Source organism: Stigmatopora nigra, chromosome 20 (assembly GCF_051989575.1).
Source record: "Stigmatopora nigra isolate UIUO_SnigA chromosome 20, RoL_Snig_1.1, whole genome shotgun sequence".
NCBI classification, from domain to species: domain Eukaryota; kingdom Metazoa; phylum Chordata; class Actinopteri; order Syngnathiformes; family Syngnathidae; genus Stigmatopora; species Stigmatopora nigra.
Genome location: NC_135527.1, coordinates 3903559 through 3919273, shown reverse-complemented (window position 1 = coordinate 3919273; position 15715 = coordinate 3903559). Strand labels below are relative to the sequence as shown.

Below are 15715 nucleotides of genomic sequence, written 5' to 3'. Positions count from 1 at the left end.
GGGCTCGTCCGGGAGTTGAACCCGGGACCTCTCGCACCCTAAGCGAGAATCATACCACTAGACCAACGAGCCAGATGTGCTCATGGGATGACACTTTTTTCTCAGATGGCTTATGTCCGATATCACTGCACCATAGATCACAAAACAACATAGCAAGGTCTCGTGCAGGAGTTGGACCCAGGACCTATGGCATCCTGGGCAAGAATTATACCATTAGACCAACGTGGCATGGGTGCACAAACAGTGACACTTTTCTTCTCAGGTGGCTAATGTCCCATATCACTCCACCGTAGAACACAATTCATCTAAGTAAGGGGTCATGCGGGAGTTGGACCCGGGACCTTTAGCACCCTAAGTGTGAATTATACCACCAGACCAACGAGCCAGATGTAGAGACCTTTTTTTTCCCAACATAGATCACCAAACAACACAGCAATGACTCATCCAATGGTTGGCTTCAGGACCTATGGCACCCTAAGCAAGAATCATACCACTTGACCAACATGCCATGAATTAATTGATGAACCTCACACATTCCCATTGCGGCTCCTGGTAGCTCCACCCCCTTTTGCTGCCTTATCAGCAATATTCATTCCAGAAGGAACCAGGTAATTAATGCCACACATCTACAAATAGAAATTTGTTTTGGAAGGTAAAGTGCCGCCATTCCTCGCCCCAGTCAGTCAGCATGAGCGACTGCCATTGGAGTGGCTGTGATTAACTATCTGTTTGCCAATAATGCAATAACGGAAAAGTCGTGACACATTGAAACACACACCCCCACTCTAGTATTTTAACCGTATGTAAAAAAAACAACAACCCATGGCTTTGCAAAGGTTGAACAAGGTACTGTTAAGTCAACAGTCCAACACTTTCCCAACTGAGTTACTTCAGCCGACTGATAGCCACAACCACCTTGGACTAGGAATAGACTCATGGCTTACTAGTACAATAATCCAATTGGAGCATGAACTGATATTGGTCTGGTTTAGAGAGTCTAATGGACTGACAAAGGCCGAGGTCGATTCATGGAACGCTCTCCAACATTCCCTATCTTCCCTCACAAGAGTCAAACTTGACTGTAAAACGACTGCCAGCTGATTGAGGGCAGGTTCACTAATGTCCAAAGTACTGCCGAAACCCGGGATTGAACCAGGGACCTTTAAATCTTCAGTCTAACGCTCTCCCAACTGATTAACCAGACTTCGCCCAAAATTTGGTTGTTGCCATGGAACCTTGCCACTGATTAATCAGACTTTGCCCAAAGTTTGGTCGTTGTCATGGAGACCTGACACAAATTAATCGGACATTGCCTAGAGTTGGTCGTTGTCTAGAAACCATACTATGCCCTGTTTTCTTATATAAAGACGAACCCACTGTTCATTCGATAGAGAGCTGCAAAAACATCCCGCTGAACAGGACTCCACTGTTTAACCTTTCTCTCCCCTCGTTGCAGTTTGATAATAAACCTATTTCCTATTAAATTGATCTCACTATTTCTTAATCTTCTCCTGAAGTTGTATTTTCAGATCTATCATATTTGGTTGCCGAAAACCTGAGACCCAACAGCCAACAATTGCCGGAGCGACGACGGGGCACGACGACAGCATCCTTCATTGAAAGGGTGAACCCGGCGGACTTTCCCTCGCCACTCCTGTAATCTAGTGACGGGTCCCCGAAATAGGGCAGGTTCGGAACGAGAAAGATCGTGAGTTCACCCTTTGATTTCTGTCTATGTGAAGTGTGATTTGAATGAGTATTATCACTGCAGTAGTATTAAAAGTTTGCGGTCTGGGACCAACTTACGGTGAAAATAGTAGTTTTTGGTCTGGGACCAGCTGTTACGATCGCCGCCGCGTAGTGCGAGGCGATCGGAGGGGAAGTGTTGAACCCAGATGCAGAGTCGCCGAAGGAATGGAAAGGTGAGGCAGATCTGTAGCTCTTGTAGGTTGATTTAATAAACGGGGTAACATAACTTAAACAACTTGGCTTGTCCACTCATTACAAACGAAAGTACATGCGGCGTGGCGTCAAAAAGGAAACAGCAATTACTACGAGGATTAACAGGAAACGAAACCAGAACTAAACCAGTACTACACCAGAACGAAACCAGAACTTAACCAGTACTACACCAGAACGAAACCAGAACTTAACCAGTACTACACCAGGACGAAACCAGACGATCCAACGGCGTCCACAGAAAGTCACAATGCTTAAATACCAAAAATAATCCAATCACGTAATTAGCCACGGCTGATAACTACCGTGACGTCATGTCAGGAGAGGCGATCCAGCGACTCCTGACAGTACACCCCCTCTAAGGGACGGATTCTAGACGTCCCAAGGTCAATTACAACATGAGAAACGGGAACAAGCAGGGAGGGTGGGTGGGAGATCTAAAATTGTCCGGTGGTCTTCCACACCAACCCAAGAACAGACGGAGAGGTCGCTCCGGCGGGCGTCCGCGCCAGCCAGAAACGAGACAAGTCAGTGGCAGGTCTGGCGGGCGTCCACAGAAAGTCACAATGCTTAAATACCAAAAATAATCCAATCACGTAATTAGCCACGGCTGATAACTACCGTGACGTCATGTCAGGAGAGGCGATCCAGCGACTCCTGACACCAACGTGCGTAGAACATTATAATTTGTGGTTCGGGACCAACGTACGTAGAGCATTAGAATTTTTGGACAGGGACCAACGTAAGTAAAACAAGAATAAGTCAGGGACTTATAGTCTTGGTCTGTTAATAGAGTCAGGGACTCTACTAAGACTAAGTCAGGGACTTTTGGTCTTGGTATATTCAGAGATATTGGGTGAATCACGAAGAATTGACATCCATTTCAGGTAATTTAGTAAAAATTGTTGTTTAAACTATTAAGTAAATGATTAATATGGGTCAGAAAGCAACAAAAGAGGTGGGTTTATTGTCAGAATGCAAAATGAAAATCGGGGAGTTACCAGATGTGAAATATATGCAAATGCAATGTATGGGGAGTTGCCTGTATCTGCCAAGGTTGGTGACGAAACATGGTTTCTGTCCCAATATGAAGGATATGAAAGGTTTGATGAGCTTATAAAGGGAATTGTTAAAGGAAAGGGAGAGGAAGGGAAAGAAAAGTGAGGAAGTTGAGAAACAGTGGTCGGTGTTGAAAATATGGAAAGAACAGTGTGTGAAACGTCTACAGGACATTGAAAAAAATAAGAAAAAGAATAAGGAAACAAGAAAGCAATGTCTCATCTTCACCATGAAAATCTGCCCGGAAAAGGAAACCAACGTTCATCGGAGACCGACACATCCAGAAAATGCTCTTTTCCTCCAGTGGCGCCCCCCAAAGGTCCCATCTACCCCTCCCTCGTAGGATTGGAACGCCCCCCGAATATACCTCCGCCTCGCGCCCTGACGACATCATTTTGTCACCAGGCCACACCAGATCCGCCAACTCCTACCGACCTCAAAACTCCTGAGAATATTGGAACGGAAGAGGAGCTCCACAGCCCGCTTTACAAACGATGTTGACAGAAAAAAGAAATGTCCAAACCTACCCAATGATGGCTGTGGCGAATCCAAGGTGGGGGGAAATACAACAACAACCCACCTTATTGGTCTACCGACTTTGGACCAAGGCCTGATGCCTGGAAGCATGCAAGGGACTCGGAGATGTGGAAGAAAATGGGGCCAGAAAATTCTGTCAGTTAGTGGCATCCTATAACCTGAATGGAGCTGAAGTGGAGAAAGCCTTAAAGAACTCACTGAAACATAGATTGGGCAGAGTCAGAGAGAGATTCACAGGACGTGATGTAGGGGGAAACCTATTAGCCTACGACCCCCATGCCCTAACCGGAGAAATAGAAAAGCTACTAGGAAGAGCATTGACAATGTTCCAGAGACCCTCTGATTACCAAAGAATAAGGACATGTACGCATAAAGAGGGTGAGACTACAAATGATTGCTATGCCAGATTAGAAAGCTGTGTCAAATCCAACAGCCGCATGGTGGATGACGACAATGAAAATGGCCCATTCCGAGTCCAGTTTAAACAATGGTTTATCCAAGGACTCCAAGTTCCCATTTCTGGATTCATCAAAATACACTTCGTCACATACAAGAATGCCTCATCCACTGAGATACTCCATTGGGCAAGCCACGCAGAGGAGAACATTCGCTCCAAGAAGGAAAAGGCCCAGGTGACAGCCAGCGCACAAATGATAACCGAGTTGCTTCAAGCCACCACCATGTCGGCTTCACCTTTGGCAACAGAAAGTTAACCCCCACCAGATTGCCTCAAGGATTCTGCGACAGCCCAACCATATTCTCCACAGAGATCCAGAGATCCATGAGTTACCATCCACATCCAAAGCCCACACAAGTCCTCATCTATGTGGACGACATCCTAATTGCAAGCCCAACAACAGAAGAAAACAAAAAATAGTCCATCAGAGTGTTCCAACACCTGGAAAAGACGGGGAACAAGGCCTCATTATCTAAACTTCAATTTTGCCAGATTGATGTCACATTTTTGGGACATCTCTTGTCACAAAAAGGTCGAAGGATAACGGACTACAGGAAGAACTCATGGCTTTCCTTGGGTTAGCCAACTTCTGTCGAGGATGGATCCTTCACTTCGCACAAATCACCCAGCCACTATTGGACCTCATGAGTGACAAAGACCTCAACCTGTCAGATCCTGTAGAATGGACTCCAGCTGCTGAAGAAGCTTTCCACACCATTAAACAAGCCATACTATACTCATCCGTCATGGGCCTGCCAGAGTACACCAAGCCATTATTTCAAATTCATGATGTCTGCCCTTCTCCAACAACATGGTGCATGTAAATAGCCATATGGGGCCATATAGGCTATTTGACCGGTTACCGACTAAGGAGCCACTGCCTTTAGGTTTAGCCTGCTATTAAATATCAAAGGTGCCGCCAACAGAATTTACGTGTGGGAGTGTTCCACGAAGAACACTTGTTTGCAAAATAATGCATTCAAAAGTTATTCTTAACAGACTAGAAGGTGGGTTCACTGTTTTATATTTATATATTTTCTCAGTGTGTAACAAAAGGGCTTTTTGTGCACTGCAATTGATTTTTTTTAAATTCCCAAGTCGACTGAATGTACAAGCTTGATTTAAAGACAATTAAACAGTGTGTTTAAAAATATATTTAACAACCCACATTGGTGACAAACCTTTTTCCTGCTCAGGCAAAAGGTTTAGTCAGAAGGTAAAAGCAAAGAGACAGATATGTCTTGGATGATGAGCAGTGGACAATGACGATTGTCTGTCATCCATGATGGCTTCAACACAGAACAAATGTATTTTGTGGATATTAACAAACACAGTGGTGGAAAACCACGAGGCTCCTATTTATGCAACCGGGACTCGGCTCCCTCCCCAGTGGTTTTCACATTTTGATTGAAATGTCAGGGAAGAGCCATATGCACCCATTAAAAGGGACTTGAGCAGCTCAGAAGACATTGGCAGTGGTGGGATTTGAACCCACACCTCCTGAAAGACTGGAGCCTTAATCCAGCGCCTTAGACTACTAATACAGAAGTTTTCCACAAAACCTTTAGCAATCTATCCCAGATCTCTGCGGGTGCAGTGGGACACCCGGCTGAGGTGCAGGCAGGCGTGGCTTCAATTCACAATAGTGGCAGTATGATTTTGAGTGCAAATGGTTGTTTGTGCCCTACGGCTTACTGGTGTTGTCTGCCTTTTGCTTGAAGCCTGGTGGGATAGACTCCAGCAACCCCCGCAACACTTGCTAGGATGTGTAGTATGGAATATGAATGAATGAAATTTACATTACATTAGCATGCCCAACTCCAGCCCTCGAGGGCCACTATCAAATTGGTTTTCCATGTCTCCCTCCATCAACACGCCTGAATTAAATAATTGGGATCGTTATCAAGCTTCTGGACAGCTGCCTGATGAATTGACCATTTGGTTCAGATGTGGTAGAGGAGGGAGATATGAAAAATAGACCGCAAAGGGGCCCTCGAGGACCGGAGTTGGGCACCCCTCCATAGTTAAATTACTGACATTTTGGTGTCATGAGAGACACTAATGCTAATCCTCAAGAAGATTGCCAATTTTTAATGTTTAAAAATAGTAACATTGATATTAAATTAATAATTTTTGCCAACCTATGAGAAAATATACCTGACAATATTAAATTTGACAGTGATAGGGAATTTCACATTGAAAATGTATCCTTTTTCCACATCATACAAAGCAACTTAGTAACACACTATTTTGAAGCATAACCCCAAAAATAAATCTAAAATCGTTTAACAAAGTCAATTGCACATATGTCAAGCAATAAATATAAGATCATTTTCAATCTCAAAATGTTAAGATTGAACTTATTTTACAATACAGTTTCTGACTTTAATCGTATTAGAACACCTAAAAAGTTTAGAGATGATGTCTATATATTTAAACAACTGCAAACATTGTAGGGAATAAGCTTGTAACGTTTAAAGAAAGTTTTAATTTGAAAAGATGCACACGGGTAGTACGCTTGTGACAGCTTTTTGACATGTGGTATGATTTACTATGTTTTTACAATATCCGAAATCCACAAAAACCCACACAGGTGAAAGACCATTTTCCTGCTCAGTCTGTTGTCAAAAATTCAGTTGCCAAAAACCTTAAAATCACACAAAAGAACATAGACAGGTTAGACATATTTTCTTTGTCAGTTTGTAGTTAAAATTTCACTTAAAAGGCCAATTTAAAGCATCACAGAACGAATCCACACACAGGAAAAAAAAACCTTTTCCCTGCCCAGTCCGTGGTCAAACATTCAATCACAACAAAACCTTTAAAAAAAACACAAATTCTCACAGTTGTATAAAACAATAAAATCCTTCCACTCGATTTGTAAAGTAACATTAGCTATTAGCTAAAGTGCCAGTTTAAATTTGACATTGTATCTTGATTATGTTAATTGTGCCGCCGAACGTCTTCTATTTGTGTTTTTCATTGAAATTGAAGTTTTTAACAGCAAAATGGTTGAACTCACCATGGATGTGACAGTCCACAGTCGAGACCGAAGTGCTTGTGCTGGTGGTCCTCAGAAGCTCTGGCAGCAGGTGGGAATCATCACGTGCCTCTGTATGTCTGCTTGGATTAGTCTGATTGATTAGATTTGTGAGTCAGCTTGTCATGGTATTGATAGGTTCATTACACTTTGATATAATTTTCAAACACTGCAGGCAGATATCTGATTCAATTATCGACATTTAATTAAATAGGCATCTATGATAAACAATTAATAATTGTAATTTTTTCGTACGGCTTTAAAGCCATAAATCAAAACAATTACAAGGTTATTGATTAATCCAACATGCGTAAGCAAAAACAACATCTGAAATTATAATAACAATGAAGGTTTTTAACAATAATAAAAAGAGGAAACTAAAAACAAACTTCATTTAAATTTAAACAACTACGCCTTCATTTGGAATAACAATTACATAAAGAAGTGCGACGTGCGTCACAAAGTAGGAACACTATGCGAGTGTTCCTGGAAGTGATTGATATCCATCTGCTGGTATCAAGAGTCCTTGACGGGAGATGTCAGGTCAACAGTCCTTGGCACGAGGACTCAGTGACGTTATACAACCCCGAGTTCTCTTCAGACAATTTAAAGAAGCTTTCATACAAAAATGATTAAATGCACACATATATAATATAATTATCGAATAAACCCAAGAGGTAGGGATGAGAAGAAGCAGAGTGGCGCAGCGGAAGCGTGCTGGGCCCATAACCCAGAGGTCAATGGATCGAAACCATTCTCTGCTACTCACAGTCACTTGCTTTTTTGCAGAAGCAAAATACCTCACTTTCAATTGTTGCAGTTGCTGTGAAAAACTGATCTTTATAATTATTAATTCTTAAAATTAATAACTCACTTCACATTTTTCTTAAGGATACCCACCGATCAAAAATCGTATAAGAATTTAACGGAAATCGGACCCAATGCGTCATTTTCAGAGTATGGGAATCGGGTATAAGCTAAATTTTTTGATTCAATGAATGACATTTGGGGCAGCCTGGTGGTGCGGTTAGCCCCACAGTTCTGGGTTCAAGACCAGGTCGGTCCAACTGTATGGAGTTAACATGTTATCCCCTGCGTGGGTTTCTTCCGGGTACTCCGGTCTCCTCCCACATTGGACATTCTAAATTGCCACTAAGTGTAAGCGTCATTAGTTGCCATTGACAGGGAGAGATGTTCAGTCCAGTTTGATTGCAATCCCTCCGGTCAAATTGGATTGGATGCCTGTCGTCGTCAATGGGAGTGCTCTGGTAGATACTGAGTTAAGATAGCAAGTCACAAGCATGTCCATAAAGGTCAGGCTAAACAGATCTGACACATTTGTAGGTTTTAAAATAATGCAAACAAGGTCTGGCTCATTGGTCTGGTGGTGTAGTTCTTGCTTAGGGTAAGAGAGGTCCTGGGTCCAACTCCTGGATGAGACATAACTTTGTCGAATTGTGATCTATTGTGGGGGTTGATATGTCACATGCTTCACCTGAGAAAAAAAGTGTTGAATTGTCATATATGGTGGGGTGGTATGGGACATTAGCCATCTGAGAAAAAAATTGTCATGGTATGAGTATGTCTGGCTCGAGTATGTCTGGCTCGTTGGTCTAGTTGTATGATTCTCACTTCGGGGTTGTGAGACGCCCCGGGTCCAACTCCAGGACGAGCCTTGGTTTTATTGAATTATGATATATGATGGGGTGATATGGGACATTAACCATCCAAGAAAAAAAGTGTCAGTTTAAGAGCACCTCTAACTCGTTGGCCAATAACTCAATAAACTCGAACATTTTAAGACACACTGAGGCAGATAGAATGAAAGTTAAGGCTGCGTCTGCAGACGCGGGGATGCAACAATTCAGAGTCCGGAGAGTGTGACTACTCTCCAGGCTCCCCTTTCCCGCCGAAAAGCTTCTTCAACGGTGTTTTTAATAGAGATAAGACAAGTCATAAAAATGGGAGGCGTTAATACAAATGAAGGAGGTGGAGTACAAAACGTGTTGGGCACATTTTAACCAATAGGTGTAAATTGAATTCTATTCTAGTAACTTTTAATACATCAGAGTGCAAAAGGGTGCAAGATTAAATATAAGAATACAATTTATATTCCACATTAGCCACCTAAGGAAAAAAGTGTCACCGTATGGGCACCCTTGGCACGTTTGTCACATTGACTTTAGAAATTTGACAGATAGGCCGGGTGAGCACAAGAAACGATACATATAAAAAACTGCATCCTTTAACAGTACATATGAAACATTAACAGAAAAAAGGACTAAAGTATTAACATACTCATCACTCTTCATTAAAGTAAAAAGTATAAAGTACAAGGTAAAGTAAAAAGGAATGTAATAAGAAATATTCAAATGTAATTTAAAAAAAGATAGAGGGGCTGTAAAACACGAAAAACAAAAAGAGTGGACAGACCTACTGCCACAGGCGAATTATTCGATCGAAATGTTTGTCATAAGACGTATCATAAGGTTTGACTGCACAGTGTTTAACATGTGAGAAAGAAGGTTACGTTTAGAAATGTTAATTTACTTTTGATGTGTATGCCTGAATGTATGAGTCTTGGGTAAAGCACATTAAATAGTAAGCCATGAGTCAATTTTCAATTCAAGTTGGTTGTTCATTTTACAAACAAGCCGTAGTAGCTCAGTTGGGAGAGCATTCGACTAAAGGTCCCTGGTTCAACCTCCGGTGTCGGAATCACATCGGACTTTGCAAACCCAACCTAATTCAGCTGGCAGTCAGTTTGAAAATGGTTTCCTTGTAAGCCACTTTGCAGTCAAGGTAGATTCTTATCACCTCCTTAACCCAAATAGGCTCAGACTGAGATTGTTGAAAATGTACGACAATATGCGAATAATCACAAAGGTTGTTCAAACGGTGATCCCGCTGCATCAGCATCTTCTTAAATGTCCTTCTAGGTCTGCATTCTGGGGTGAAGGTCCAGTAAACAGTCCTTGGTGACTTGGTGACTTGTTACAATCTTGAGTTCTCCTCAGACAAATTGAAGAAGCTTTCATACAAAAATGCTAAAACACATAATAGTATTAATGAATACTGTCCAACACTAAGGATAAATATTTCTTTTCTCATATTTAGATGTAATTTTCGATTGTTTACATTTTTTTACCTGTCTTGTTCAGTTGTTTTTTTTTAAATGATACTGCATTTTTTTGTTGGTAACATGCTTTCAAGTATGTGTATGAATCTATAAGGAAATTCCAAGAACATTTTTTTCACAGCAATGGTAACTCTTGGAAGTGGGGTAGTTTGCCTCTACAAAAAAGGAACTGATGTTGTCTCCCATGGGGTTAATCAGGCCCAGTGATTCTTGGACCAATGTTGACCGGAGCCTTGTAGCCCTGGTAGGGCCAACTTGTGAGGGATCAGACAAAGATTGACTCAGAGGACCTCTTATGATGAGCAACATTATTGGACGAAATCTTCCTTTGCCGGGTCGCGGTTAGGAAAGATTCTGAGCGTAAGGTTGAGAAATTCAGGCTCGACACAGTTTATTGATAGTTTAGTAATAAACATTGCTGTTTATCTCATTTACGCAGAGCATGGTGCTGAAAATGCCAAAGGAGTGGGTTCAACCGTGGAACGGCTACAGCCTCTCTAGAACACAGGTGTCAAAGAGGCAGCCGGGGAACATATCTGGCCTGCTGCATCATTTTGTGTGGTTTAACACCCTTGTTCTAGAGTAAGTTAAGAAGTAAGCAAAACCTTTAAATGGCCTTTTTTTATATGTATATTTTTTGTCTTTTAAACACCATCTTCCCGCTACCGGACGGGGTCAAAACCAGGCCAAGCTGCAATAAGCCATTTCATTCCAGTAAATACACAGTGCATTTAGGAACTATCAACAAAGTACGTCCAGCACTTGGAAAAACCATTCTAATTGCTGGTCTATAAGTTTCAGCATCACACAAATATTCCAATTGAATTCCATTCACAAAAAGTGTGATCCCCAGTCTAACCAAATCAAATGCCAGTGTCTACATTAGGCTTGGGGAGAACATATTTGCTCCACACAGGTGGACGAACCAGGTTGTGAATCCAGAACCCCAGAGCTGTGAAGCCACCCGCACCACCGGGCCACCCTAAGTGTAAATTCAATACATCAAAAAACCTTGTTCTTAATCGATTCCAATACTAAATTCTGATACAAGTTTTGATCGGTGGGCGTCCTTAAGAAGAATGTGAAGTGAATAATTTTAAGAATTAATAATTGTCAAGATCAGTTTATCACAGCAACTGCAACACTTGAAAGTGAGGTATTTTCCTTCTGCAAAAAAAGAAATGATGGTAAGTAGCAGAGAATGGCTTTGATCCATTGACCTCTGGGTTATGGGCCCAGCACGCTTCCACTGCGCCACTCGGCTTCCCTTCATTTCTGATATGACAAGCTGACTCACACATTTAATCAATCAGACTAATCCAAGCAGACATACAGAGACACATGGCGATTCCCACCTGCTGACGGAGCTCCTGAGGACCACCAGCACAAGCACCTCGGTCTTGAATGTGGACTGTCACACCCACGGTGAGTTCTGCAATTTACAGTCATCCATTTTTCAGTTAAAAACTTACATTTCAATGAAAAACATAAATACAAGACGTTCTGCGGCACAATTAACATAATCAAGATAACAGCTAATAGCTAATGTTACTATACAAATTGAGCAGGAAGACATTTTTTTGTTTTACCAGTATGAGATGTTGTGTGTTTTTTAAAGGTGTTCTTGTGATTGAATGTTTGACCATACACTGGGCAGGGGAAAAGTTTTTTTTCCTGTGTGGATTTGTTCTGTGATGCTTTAAATTGGCCTTCCAAGTGAATTTGTAAATACAAACTGACAAAGAAAATATGTTTAGCCTGTCTGGGTTCTTTTGTGTGATCTATTTCTATTGCAATTGAAGCGAAGGATGAAGGACGAGCCTGTCCTGTCATATTTCTGGCATAGTCCGTCTTGAAAATGGCTTTAAATCAACACACCAATATATTTACTTGTGCAGCTCGCTCCAAATACAGCTTGGTAGCTCTCATAGTTAGCGCACTGAAAGTGGCGGACCACCCTTTTGCCCGCTGTAACAGGCTTGCTAGGTTTGAAGTTGAACGCCCTTTCTTAATGTCCATTTTTTTCTGGAAAAGTCTGTCCGGAAAATAGCTTTGTGAGTAAATCTGCAACCAAATCCATTTGTTTTCCTCCGTCTGCCATTGTGGGTGGAGTTTACGATTTTATGATCTATTGTGTTTTTTCAAAGGTTTTCTTGTGATTGAATGATTGACCACAGGCTTGCCAGGGATTTTTTTTCTTCCTGTGAATGGATTCGTTCTTAAATTGGCCTTCCTATTGAATGTTTAACTACAAACTGAAAAAGAAAATGTTTAACCTGCCTGGGTTCTTTTTTTGTGATTTTATGGTCGTTTGGCAACTGAATTTTTGACAACAGACTGAGCAGGAAAAAAGGTATGTAGTTTTTCAATATTATAAAAACATAGTTAATCATACCGCATGCCAGAAAGCTGTCACAAGCATACTGCCTCCGTGCATCTTTCCAAATTAAAACTTTTTATAAATGTTACAAACGTATGCCACACAATGTTTGCAGTTGTTTAAATATATAGATACCATCTAATCTGTTTAGTTAATCTGATAAGATTCATGTCAGAAACTGTATTGTAAAATAAGTTCAATATTAACATTTCGATATTGAAAAGGGGCCTATATTTACTTGCTTGAAATATGTGGAATTGTCTTTGTTTTTTGATTTACGATTTCTGCTGCTAAATCTCTGACGCCAAAACTTGGGGGTTATGCTTCTAAGTAGTGTGTTCATTAATTGCTTGGTTGTGATTTGGAAAAAAAGAATCATTTTCAATGTGAAATTGCCTATCACATTCAAATTTAATATTGTCGCGTATATTTTCATAGGTTAAAAAATGGATGAACCTAATACAGTGGAACCTCAGTTATTGCAGTTAATGGGACCGAGACCACCTGCGAAAACTGAAAATCCCCGAGGTAGCGGCACCCCTTCCAAAATGCTTTAAAAAAGCGTATCCACGTGCACAAAAGCACCAACAAACTATATGCTGTTCATGCAGGTGTTTAATTCCACATCAGAATGCAGGTGCCACGTTGATGCATACAAACAGATCAAATACAGTATAGTAAAAAACTAAAATATGTTGTCTGTTTACAATAACAATTGAGGGTCTAGAACACTGTTCTTCCAAACAATTTACTTACGAACAACTAATTATCGTTATTCAGCTTTCACAAACAAGCAAACACTACAATTAGCTAACACAATTAGCTAACATAGTAGTCCGCATGGAGGATCTTCCGTTTTTTTGCGCGTAAGAAACATCGTTATTGGGAGTTGTGAACGTTGTTTTTTTTTTTTTGGTCGATGAAGATGCGCCTATAAACCGTCATGACGTCATCAATGCGATTGCTTAACTCGACGGCTCTTACCATGTTATCGTCCATTTCTTTGTCCTTTTTTGGAGGTCTTTGGCAGCATTGAAGAGATCCTGCAAATTATGCAAAGTAAGGCCACCTTCTTCAGCTTCCTCACCCTCGTCGGTGGCAGCCTCGTCTTCCTCCTCACTCGCCGATTTGGTCATTTCCTGTAGGTCCTCCTCTGTCAGTGGGTCCGTCATATCCGAGAAACTTTCAGTCTGTACCAACCGAGCCAGCCTGACAGCCTTATCAATGGCCGAGTGATGGATTTTGTTAGGCGTGAAACCCTCATAGTCTTGAGTGATTTTGTATGGCCACAATTTCTTCCAGCAGGAGATGAGTGTCTGTTCTTTCATGTCCTTTTGGGCATTCTGAATATTAGTCAGACACGTAGCTATGTTGTAGTCCTTCCAATAAGATTTGATGCTGAAGGTCTCGTCGGGCTCTTCAATGGAGGAGAGGAGACTCTCCATTGTCGACCAGATTGTCGGGCTACGCTCGCGTAGCTATTTCCTGCTCTCAACCTGTCCAATGAACTCACTTTTTCGTTAATGGTTTCAAGAGCGTTTGGGAGGCATCACTAAGGGCTTTACAAAACTTTTACACTCACTTGGCGAGAAGCGTACTGTATAGCACAAGATAAGCGTGGACTGAGAATGGGCATCGGGAGAAGCTTGGGCTACTGTAGTGAATGGGCCAATGGGGAGTCGAGTAGTTCAGTGAGTATTCAGCTGGCCAATCAGCTTGCGTTTATGCCCGTGATGCTTTGCGCATACGTGCATTCTTTGTTTTACAATTTTCTAATTGAATATTTGTTTTCAAATTTTGTAAATTAACGTAATTTCTAATTTTAATTTAATATTTTTCATTATTTATTTATTTTTACATTTAAAAAAAAACTTGAAGCTCTGAAGCCGCGATGGGTGAACCGCGAAGTAGCGAGATCCCATTATAATTTCATGAGTCCATCATCCAAACTGCATGCTTCTACTTGATCTCGATCAGCTTCGGATAATGTATCCCATATGGTCTAGCGGTCAGGATTCCTGGTTTTCACCCAGGTGGCCCGGGTTTGACTCCCGGTATGGGAAACCTAGTGCTATGTGGATGGACTGAGAGCTTTTGACTTTCTATCATTTCCAGAAACAAATCCCACAAGCCTTTCCCACTTCTAGCCGAGTAGATGTCTATTGCAAATGATGTGGTAATTTAATGAGTCTGTCATCAAAGCTTTATACTTCTTATGAAATATCCCATATGGTCTAGGGGTCAGGATTCCTAGTTTTCACCTAGGTAGTCCGGGTTCAACTCCAGGTATGGGAAACTTTGAATTAGATGTCTGGAATCAGAAATATTGGACCACTATACCTTCCAGAAACTAACCCCAATTATTCGCCATAAGGCGAGGTAGAACAACCATCTAAAACTAATGACAACTTTTAGGGTCGGCAGACTCGAAGTGAGGAGGTGAGTGAGCAGATCCGTAGTCGACTGTTAAAACTGGAGAAGGAGAACCAAAGTCTTCTCCAGACTGTGGAAGAGCTCAGAGTGGTCCATATTCACAATAGCATGCAGTCCCACAAACATACTCACTACAGTGAAAAGGATGATGACCAACAGTCACTTTTATGTAGTGGCTGGAAGTTATTGATAAAGGAAAACATGCCATTTACACAGCCAGTGAAACAGCAGATATTTAATACCTTGCCGTCTGGAGTTTTCATGAGCATCCGCTCACAGAAGAGGATGTGAAGCAACGAATTCGCAAGACTGTTCAGAATAACCAACAAGTGGAGAGACATTTGGAATGTAATGGTGTCGAGACGACATTTGATTTTGTGGGGGAAAGTGTTACATGCTAAAGTGTTCAAGTTATGAATGATAGTTGTACATGCTAAAGTGTTTAAGTAATTAATGATAGAGTGTGACATGCTGAAGTGTTTCAGTTATCAATTATTGCATGTTGGGGATTACAACTAGTTTTGGATTGGATGTTTATCAGTGTTCGATTATTGATTCCTTGATCCAAATAGCAAGAGTGACATAGTAAAGCCTGAATCGGTATTTGACTATTGATGTCTAGGTGCATATAGCTTGGCAAACACAGGAGATGTTCCTCATTACAGTAAAAGTTGGATTGAGGACAACAACTAATCACTGTGATTATTTCTC

At 41.3% G+C, this 15715-nt stretch overlaps 3 non-coding genes across 3 annotated transcripts; 2 read left to right on the top strand and 1 right to left on the bottom strand.

The window, feature by feature from the left end:
* Positions 1–72, bottom strand: trnap-agg (transfer RNA proline (anticodon AGG)). Its single transcript has one exon. It is a non-coding gene; the product is annotated as a tRNA-Pro (tRNA).
* A 7672-nt stretch (positions 73–7744) lies between these two features.
* trnam-cau (transfer RNA methionine (anticodon CAU)) lies at positions 7745–7816 on the top strand. The gene has a single exon. It is a non-coding gene; the product is annotated as a tRNA-Met (tRNA).
* Positions 7817–14562: 6746 nt separating this feature from the next.
* trnae-uuc (transfer RNA glutamic acid (anticodon UUC)) lies at positions 14563–14634 on the top strand. Its single transcript has one exon. It is a non-coding gene; the product is annotated as a tRNA-Glu (tRNA).
* Positions 14635–15715: the final 1081 nt, after the last annotated feature.